This window comes from Podarcis raffonei, chromosome Z (assembly GCF_027172205.1).
Source record: "Podarcis raffonei isolate rPodRaf1 chromosome Z, rPodRaf1.pri, whole genome shotgun sequence".
Lineage (NCBI taxonomy): Eukaryota > Metazoa > Chordata > Lepidosauria > Squamata > Lacertidae > Podarcis > Podarcis raffonei.
Window position 1 is genome coordinate 21,816,677 of NC_070621.1, and position 9,323 is coordinate 21,825,999.

Below are 9,323 nucleotides of genomic sequence, written 5' to 3' on the forward strand. Positions count from 1 at the left end.
AGAACAGGGGTCAGCAAGGTTTATCTTGCCTGGGCCAGATCAGTCCCGTGGAGATCCCTCCATGGGCCAGATCGCGTGTGTGTGTGACTGTGCACGCCCGTGATTTCCAGCATCTGCGCATGCGCAGACGCAATTTCTGGCGCCACAGAAGCAAGTCGCACTGCACCGGTTTAGCACAGCACGCGAGCGGGCAGCTTAGTTCAGGAGCAGCTCGTGGGCCAGTCAAATGACCTCCGCAGGCCCCTTCCAGCCCATGGCCCTTAGGTTGATGACCCCTGGTCTAGAAGAACGGAGAGCAGCTGGCTGGGAGGGAGAGAGAGTGAACCTCTCTTTTGAGATGTGGCTATACCCGTTTCATATGTCCTTGGAAACAGACATTACGTTTACATGAATAATGATTTTTCAGCTCTGGGGCATCTCACTTTACATTTGGAGGTTGTGTTATAAGGAAAATTGGGGTTAGCCTTTACAGCCAAAATCCCCATCAAGTGACCCAGTATCCTCAAAGTCCATGATCGGTCAGAGAAGAATGGGTGGAGGCAGAAACCAGTAGAGGAAAGCAAGGGATATCTTTATTTTCTGTTGCAACAGAGTTCCCTCTCCCCTTGCAAGAAGGTGAGGACCTGGGACAAAGGTGTGTAACAACTTCAGAAATTCCCCAACCCCTTAGCCAAAGACCACCCACAAGCATCCTACAAGCCTAACAAAAGAAGCAATTTACAACAGAAATTTGAGACTATGACTTGTCTCCTGTCTGTCAGGATACCTAATAATGCTTGCTGATTTCCTTTTTCTGGCAACTGGGGCCATTATGTATTCTGAAATTGTAAATACCTTAGTTCTTGAATCCATTGTTACAAAGCTACCCTTATTCATACACAGAATATGCCCTTTTGACAGTTCTGCTCTGCTTTTAACAGATACTTGCCAGATCTTTTTACCAATTGTGTGAGAAGTTTATCTATTTACAGGATTCAAAAGATTGCACATGAAAAGAACTATTAGAAAAGGTTTTACCAAGATACTTTCTTCCTCTGCAGAGAAGATATTTGGGGTCTTTAAGAGAGTCAAGATGACTTCCAGATTGCTCTGTGAACTCAAATAGAGTGTATTCCTCCCCCCAAAAAAATATTTCCTAATTTTTAAGGGTGAAGGATTGGTTTTCTGTGAAGTGTGTGTCCACTGTTGTTGTTGTTTAGTCGTTTAGTCGTGTCCGACTCTTCGTGACCCCATGGACCAGAGCACGCCAGGCACCTCTGTCCTCCACTACCTCCCGCAGTTTGGTCAGACTCATGTTTGTGGCTTCGAGAACACTATCCAACCATCTCATCCTCTGTCGCCCCCTTCTCCTTGTGCCCTCCATCTTTCCCAGCATCAGTGTCTTCTCCAGGGAGTCTTCTCTTCTCATGAGGTGGCCAAAGTACTGGAGCCTCAGCTTCACGCCTAAAATCCGTTTAACAGTTGGCCAGCATGGTTCTCTCTTCAAAGGCCCTACTTCGTTGTTCACTGAACAGCTTTCCAGAAACAAAACAATTAACCTCTTGTTCCTCTGCTACCCAAACCAAAATGATGCCAAAGGGTGCCTAAGTGAGTCTGAATCTATTCTTCAAGTAATCCCTGCTTTTCCTCCTCTCTCCCTTGTTTCCTGTTATCTCTTCCACAGTCCCAGTTTCGAATCTCAGGGCAGGTTTCTGCACCTCCTGCCAAGGTTATTCTGAAAACAGTCTTCTAGTGTCTGAGGGTGCCACAGAAAGCTATTTTTACCTCTTCAACACACTTTTTATTTTCAAAGGATATCATTTCCTGGTCTTCTTGACCGTTTCCTGCACCAGAGTCCTTCCATGCTGAGCCTTGACAGAAAGAGATGCTACAAATAAAAGCATCATTGCTGCTCTGTAAATAATGGCTTTAGCCAAGGATGGGGAACCTCTGGCCAACCAGCAATTGCTGGCCACCAGGCTTTCCAAGGCATGAGGCAAATATCTACAACTCCTAGCGTAGGTATTTACAAAGCTATTAAAAAACTCATTTATTACCCCCTCCCTCACTTTCAAAGCCAATACATCCCAGTTTCTTCAACAACCAATTGCTGTTTCAACAGTTGTGACAGGGAGCAATAGGACAGCCCCTTGGGGAGCCAGCCTGAAACATTTTGACACATGAGGCAAACTGCAAAATGGCGGTCACCCTGGGACAAGGAGGAATGAAGATCTACATTGGCAAAAAGGGGGAGAATCAAATCAACCGGGTTGAAGTGGGAATCAAAGGCTGTTGCGGGGATGAAAGGGGGTGAAAGGGGCCCACCCTGAATCATGCCGGTTGGGTGCTGAAATATACTCAGAACAGGTGCCCAACCCAGAAGACCCTAGAGGGCAGCCCTGTTCTCCAAGAGAATTTGCAACATAAGCAAAAATATGCACATGATTGCACCTTGTTATTTTTCTATGCCTCAAAATTTAAGTGTAATGGTTATGGGGTTGCTCGTGCGTAAGTTGCCGTCACTCCTGGCTAGGTGGCCTGGTTAAACCTTTCCTGGCTGGACAGCCCCTCACTTCGTGGCTGCTCAGTCGCTGGCAGAATCCGACAGTGGGCGTTTCTTCAACCTTTTCCAACATAAAAGTTGTTTGACGCCCAGTCTCCTCCTAGCCTCCCTGCGCGGAAGCCTTCTGCGCAGGGTGGGCGTGGGTAGCGGAGGACCTGTGCTCTCTCCGCTGGTGTCCAGTGAAGAGTCTCTGAGCCTGCTCTCCGCTTCCCCCATTGGCCCCCCTCCATCCCTGGTGTCGCGCTGATTTTCTTCCCCAACAGGAGACCTGCCTCTCTCCCTACTGAGCCCCTCCTCCCCCTCTCGTTCCAATGGCAGTTCCCTGACATTAAGCATCTGATTTTAAAAAATGAATGATCGGGATGAGATGACAGCTTTATTTATGTGTTGCTCCCACTGATCAACATTGGCCAGGTAAAGAATGGGCAGGCACAGACATTGGCTGTCAATAAGTGCTTTAAAAAACAGGACATCCCCCTTCCAGAATGTGCCTGTTTAGCAATGAATATAGGAAACTACAGCTCCCTCACAGAAATTAAATATTAATGCATCTTCAAGCAACTTATGGCAGTGGCACCATAAAAAAAAGGGTCACCATACATCTGTGTGAGCCAGTGTGGTGTAGTGGTTAAGAGCGGTAGTCTCGTAATCTGGGGAACCGGGTTCGCGTCTCCGCTCCTCCACATGCAGCTGCTGGGTGACCTTGGGCTAGTCACACTTCTGTGAAGTCTCTCAGCCCCACTCACCTCACAGAGTGTTTGTTGTGGGGGATGAAGGGAAAGGAGAATGTTAGCCGCTTTGAGACTCCTTAAAGGGAGTGAAAGGCGGGATATCAAATCCAAACTCTTCTTCTTCTTCTTCATCTGAAATTTCCTGGACGTAGCAGGAATATGGTAGTTGAAAACAGTATCTGGGCAGAAATTGCTTGAATGTCTGGGAAAATCCAGACATATGGCATCCCATGTCAGAAGTCTAGATTTTGGTGAATTTCCTTTAAAATAGTGCAAAAACTCAAATTTTGGGCAAAACTAAAACAAAACAAACCTCGAACAACTTTGGCAGCAACAACTTTTGTGTCCGGATTTTCACTTTTTGCAGTGCTTTTTTCCCCTAAAAACATTTTTAGGGGTACTCTCATTTTGACTCAATAAAATCACAATTTTATAGTTCAAATTGGCAAAAATAAATACAGTAAATGGACAAAAGTACAAAGATTCACAAAATGTTTAGGGGTATAAGTACCCCTGCGCGCGCCCCCCGAAAAAAGCACTACCTTTTTGAAATATGACAACCCTAAAATAAACCCTTACTAAAGACACATGAGTTTCTTTTTAGACCAGTGATTCCCAAAGTGGGTGGTACTGCCCTGGGTGCAGTAGGATTACCTACTACCACCCCCTGCTAAGAGACAAGGGGGTGGCAGGGACAGTGGAGGGACGTTGGGGCAGTTGGGAGTCGTTGGGGGTGCAAATGATTATCAGACCTTGAAATCCTGGTATCACTGGTTGAAGTTTACCAGTTTTGTTGACTTAAACTAAATAGTTTTATTTTGATTTTGAATAAACATGCAATTCTGCTACTCTGAATAATTCTTTTTATAGAGTAGAGGGTACTGTGGGTGGGTTTATGGAACCAAGGGTGGGGGTGCCCCAAAAGTTTGGGAACCGCTGTTCTAGGCTGCTTTTCCTGCCCGGTCTTTTGCTTTCTTGACAAATCAGGACCTGTCAAAGAAATGGTTTTAAATTTCATAGTGGTAATGAAATCCTTTTTGTAAACCCCTTCACCACAGACCAGCAAAAGCTGCATCAATTCAAAATGAAAAGCTGGTCTTCACCTTTCTCTCTGCAGCCCACTCAGTGACTTATACACAACCCAATATGCTTGACTGGGGGGCCCAGGTAAGCTCCTCTCCTCATAATCACAGGTCACAGTGCACACACACCATTAGAATAGCAATGCCCTTCAACTTTGAGGTGACCCAGCTCCCTCAAATATTTTATTGTCAGGGGGGTGGACCCCCTAGCCCCTAGGAGTGGGCTCTGTGATGCTTGATAATATTCTCTCAACAGACGTTGATTTTCTCTCTCAGCCAGCTAATTCCCATTACACTCCTTCCAGCACCTTTCCTATTTCTATTTTTTATTCTGATTATGGCTATTTTGTCTGAGAGTGAAGTTGGTGTTGTTCCATTTCCTCAAGTCTCTCTTCATTTGTCGCCACAGGGGCTCATAATCACGGACGTATCATTTGCTGAGGTTTCTGGTTATTTGAACCCCTATGTACCTGATTTTTTTAATATTTAATTTTTTATTAGAAATTTAAACAAAACATATTATCGAAAAACATGTCATTCTTCGTTTTTTAACCATTTCCCTCCCTCCCCCCACCCTCCCATACAAGACCCACCCCCCCACCCCACCTGACTTCCCTCAATTCCAATCTTTGGTTTCTCTGTGAATGCTATTCTCTGCATGTTACAAAGTTGTATAGATCCTTAAATTATCTAACTGATTATTATCAATAAAGAGTTTGTAAATGTTTATTCAAAACCTGCCAAGGAGTCCAGTTCGCTTTGTTGCGTCTTCAAATACTTTGTAAAGGGTTCCCATTCATCTTTGAAGTCACAGTTATCCTTGTCCTGTAGCTTGTATGTCAATTTTGCCAGTTCTGCATAGTCCATCAATTTTTCTTGCCATGATTCTTTAGTTGGGGTTTCTTCAGTCTTCCATCCTTGTGCTATTAGAAATCTCGCGGCTGTTGTCGCATACATGAAGATGTTTTTCAACTTTTTCAGCAGGTCTTTCCCTAGAATCCTTAACAAAAATGCTTCAGGTTTTTAAACAAATGTTAAGTGGAACATTTTCTTCAATTCATTGTATATCATTTCCCAAATTTTTTTAATTACATTGCAATCCCACTACATATGATAAAATGTCCCCTCCTTTTCCTTACACTTCCAACATATATTTCAACTAATTTTGTACATTTTCCCAACTGCACTGCTGTCATAAACCATCTATACATCCTCTTCATATAATTCTCCTTCAACAGGGAACAGTCTGTAAATTTTTCCATAACTTTTCCCAATCTTCCATCATAATATTATGGCCTACATCTTGTGCCCATTTAATCATGACTGATTTTACCTCTTCATCTTTCGTCTCCCATTCTAATAGTATGCTGTATGCCGCCTTCAATAATTTCACTTTCCCTTCAATCACTTCCGTTTGGAACCTAGATCTTGTATAGCTAAATCCTTTCTTACTGTCTTCTTTATACATTTTGTATACAGTGATACCTCGAGTTACATACGCTTCAGGTTACATACGCTTCAGGTTACAGACTCTGCTAACCCAGAAATAGTACCTTGGGTTAAGAACTTTGCTTCAGGATGAGAACAGAAATCGTGCTCCGGCGGCGCGGCGGCAGCAGGAGGCCCCATTAGCCAAAGTGGTACCTCAGGTTAAGAACGGTTTCAGGTTAAGAACGGACCTCTGGAACGAATTAAGTTCGTAACCAGAGATACCACTGTATATGCATCTGTAGTTTTAGATGTTAATGTTGCACAGCATAGGCCCAAATCAATCTTGCTGAAAACTAAAATCTATGAAGCTGTTCCTTTGAGAAGCTGTAGCTGTGTCTAGCTTTTGTTCTAATAAATCTTTATATCTCTCCCATACTCTCATTGGTTGGCACTGTGGGTTAAACCACAGAGCCTAGGACTTGCCGATCGCATGGTCGGCGGTTTGAATCCCCGCGGCGGGGTGCGCTCCCGCCGTTTGGTCCCAGCGCCTGCCAACCTAGCAGTTCGAAAGCACCTCTGGTGCAAGTAGATAAATAGGGACCGCTTACCAGCGGGAAGGTAAACAGCATTCCATGTGCTGCTCTGGCTCGCCAGATGCAGCTTGTCACGCTGGCCACGTGACCCGGAAGTGTCTGCGGACAGCGCTGGCTCCCGGCCTATAGAGTGAGATGAGCGCACAACCCTAGAGTCTGGCAAGACTGGCCCGTACGGGCAGGGGTACCTTTACCTTTACCTTTACTCTCATTAATGATTTCCTAATTATATGGTTATAAAAACTTCTGTGGACCTTTCCTTTCCCATACCATAGATATATCCATGCCAGACAAATTTATTGTCGTGTCCTTCTAATTCTAATGCCTCTTGCTTATCCAACCTCATCTAGTCCCTGACCCATACCAGACAAGCAGATTCGTAATACAATTTAAGGTCTGGGAGGGCAAACCCGCCTCTATCTTTTATATCTGTAAGTATTTTATGTTTTATCTTTGGCCTTTTGCTCCTTCCCCCCCCCCCCGATAAATTTTGAGATCTCTTTCTGCCATTTTTAAAAACATTCATCTTTCAGGATGACTGGTATTGATTGAAAAAGAAATAGCATTTTTGGCAACACATTCATTTTAATCGCCGATATTTTGCCTAACAGTGAGAGATTCATTCTGCTCCAAATTTCTAGATTTCTTTTTACCTCAAGCCAATTTTTTTCATAGTTATTTTTAAATAGGTTTATATTTCTTGATGTTAACCAAATCCCTAAATACTTAACCTTTTTATGGACTTCAATCTCAATGTTTTGTTCTAACTCTGCCTAGGTATCTGAATTTAGTGAAGCAGAGTTTTATCTTTGTGATGTTGGTGAATTCCTTTTGGGTATGCAAGACGTGTATGTGTGTTGTTATGTATTGAAGTTCTCACCCTGGCCACCAGGAGTATCGTGTAGTTTTCACTCAGGTCCACGTCAGTTATTTTAGGCGGGAAATCCTGGGTTGTTGTTGCTACAATGTTGACAGCCAGCTGCCTATAAAAGCAGGCCGGCTGAGCTGTTTGCTGTTCAGTTCTGTTCTAGCCTCTGAATAAACAAGAGCTGTTTGAAGAATCGCTGTGTCGTCTGATATCTTCACCCACAACTTAACACTGGCGACGAGGATGGGATCGATGGACATCAGAGCACAGCCAGATACAGCCGCCCTCTGAGCTGAGCTGAATCACTGAGCGAAATCACTGAACAGAACCAATTCAGAGCTGACTGTTCTGGCTAGAGCACGGTGTTCCATCCATCGCCTCCACGTTGGCATCGGAACCATGGCTTCACTCGTGCCTCTACCACCGTTTATCCCAGCCTCTGAATCATGGGACTCCTACCTCGCTCGGTTCGACTGCTACCTCCAAGCCAATGAGCTGACAGAAGTATCACAGGAGCGGAAGCAGGGCCTATTCCTCAGCCTCTGTGGGCCTGAGGTGTTTGAGACAGCCCGAGCATTGGTTGCACCTGTAGCAGTCCAGGCAGCACTGTGGGACACGATTCAAGAGAAGCTCTGCAACCACTACGCACCAAAGCTGTCCAAGATTGTTGCCCGCCATGCGTTCTACCACCAGAACCAGGCAGAGGGGGAGTCAATTAACAACTACACCACCACCTCCGACAGGCTGCAATGCACTGCAAGTTCCGAGACTTAGACGATGCCCTGATGGATCAAATCATCTGCGGGGTCCGGGACATCCGTCTGCAACGGCGTCTCCTCGCCAAGCCAGACCTCACGCTGCAGAAAGCCACTGAGGAGGCCGTGGCCTCAGAAGCTGCTGAACTCTCCGCCCAGGAAATCTGCAAGGCCACCCGGACTCTGGTACTGGCCCTCGGCGATCCAGCAGAGTTTCCAAGCGCCCAACTTATTTAAAGGACTATGTTCACTGGACAATAATGCTTATGTGCCTTACTGAAACCAATAAGGGTATTGCTTTATGTAATGGAACCGCTATGATTGTAACTAATGCCTTATCTCAGTGGGGAGGGGTGTTATGTATTGAAGTTGTCACCCTGGCCACCAGGAGTATTGTGTAGATAGTTTTCACTCAGGTCCACGTCAGTTATTTTAGGCGGGAATTCCTGGGTTGCTGCTACAATGTTGACAGCCAGCTGCCTATAAAAGCAGGCCAGCTGAGCTGTTTGCTGTTTAGTTCTGCTCTGGCCTCTGAATAACCAAGAGCTGTTTGAAGAATCGCTGTGTCGTCTGATATGTTCACCCACAACTTAATGTGTGTGTTTTGAAGCACATAGCCTCAGATTTTGCAAAGTTTACTTGTAGGCCCGACAACATTGTGAATATCTTGAGTTCTTTAGTTAGGGTGGTTGCTGTGTTTATGGGGTCTGGGGTTTGTTATTTTAATAAATTTTATTTTTTGCATTTTCTATTTTACATAAATGAGTTAAAAACATAAATATATAATCCCCATTGACTTCCCTCCCCCACCCTTTTGGATCTTAATATAATGTTTTCCCCCTCTGCATCTCTTTCGTAACTATTCTTATATATGCTACAACAGCAGCAAGAATACTCATTGCAAAGTACTGGAAGACACAAGATCTACCCACTCTGGAAGAATGGCAGATGAAGGTGATTGACTACATGGGCCTGGCAGAGATGACGAGCAGAATCCGAAACCAGGGAAGAGAAGCAGCGGAAGAAGAATGGAAAAAAATTAAGGACTATTTAAAGAAATATTACAATATTAATGAAAGTTAGAATGATGTTGGATTAGAAAGTAAACGGTTACTATTAGTAACGGTTAAGACAAGGAGAATAAGGAGGATTAAATTAAAATAAAATAAGGGAAGATTTGCTGATTAATTGATTAGAATCTGGAATACAGAAAAGGGAGGCATGAGGAAGTCGGGGAAGTAAGGTATAAGAAATTAAGATATGAAATTGTACTTGTTCTTTTTTTTGTTTGTGTTTTTGTTTGTTTATGTATTTGTTGTGT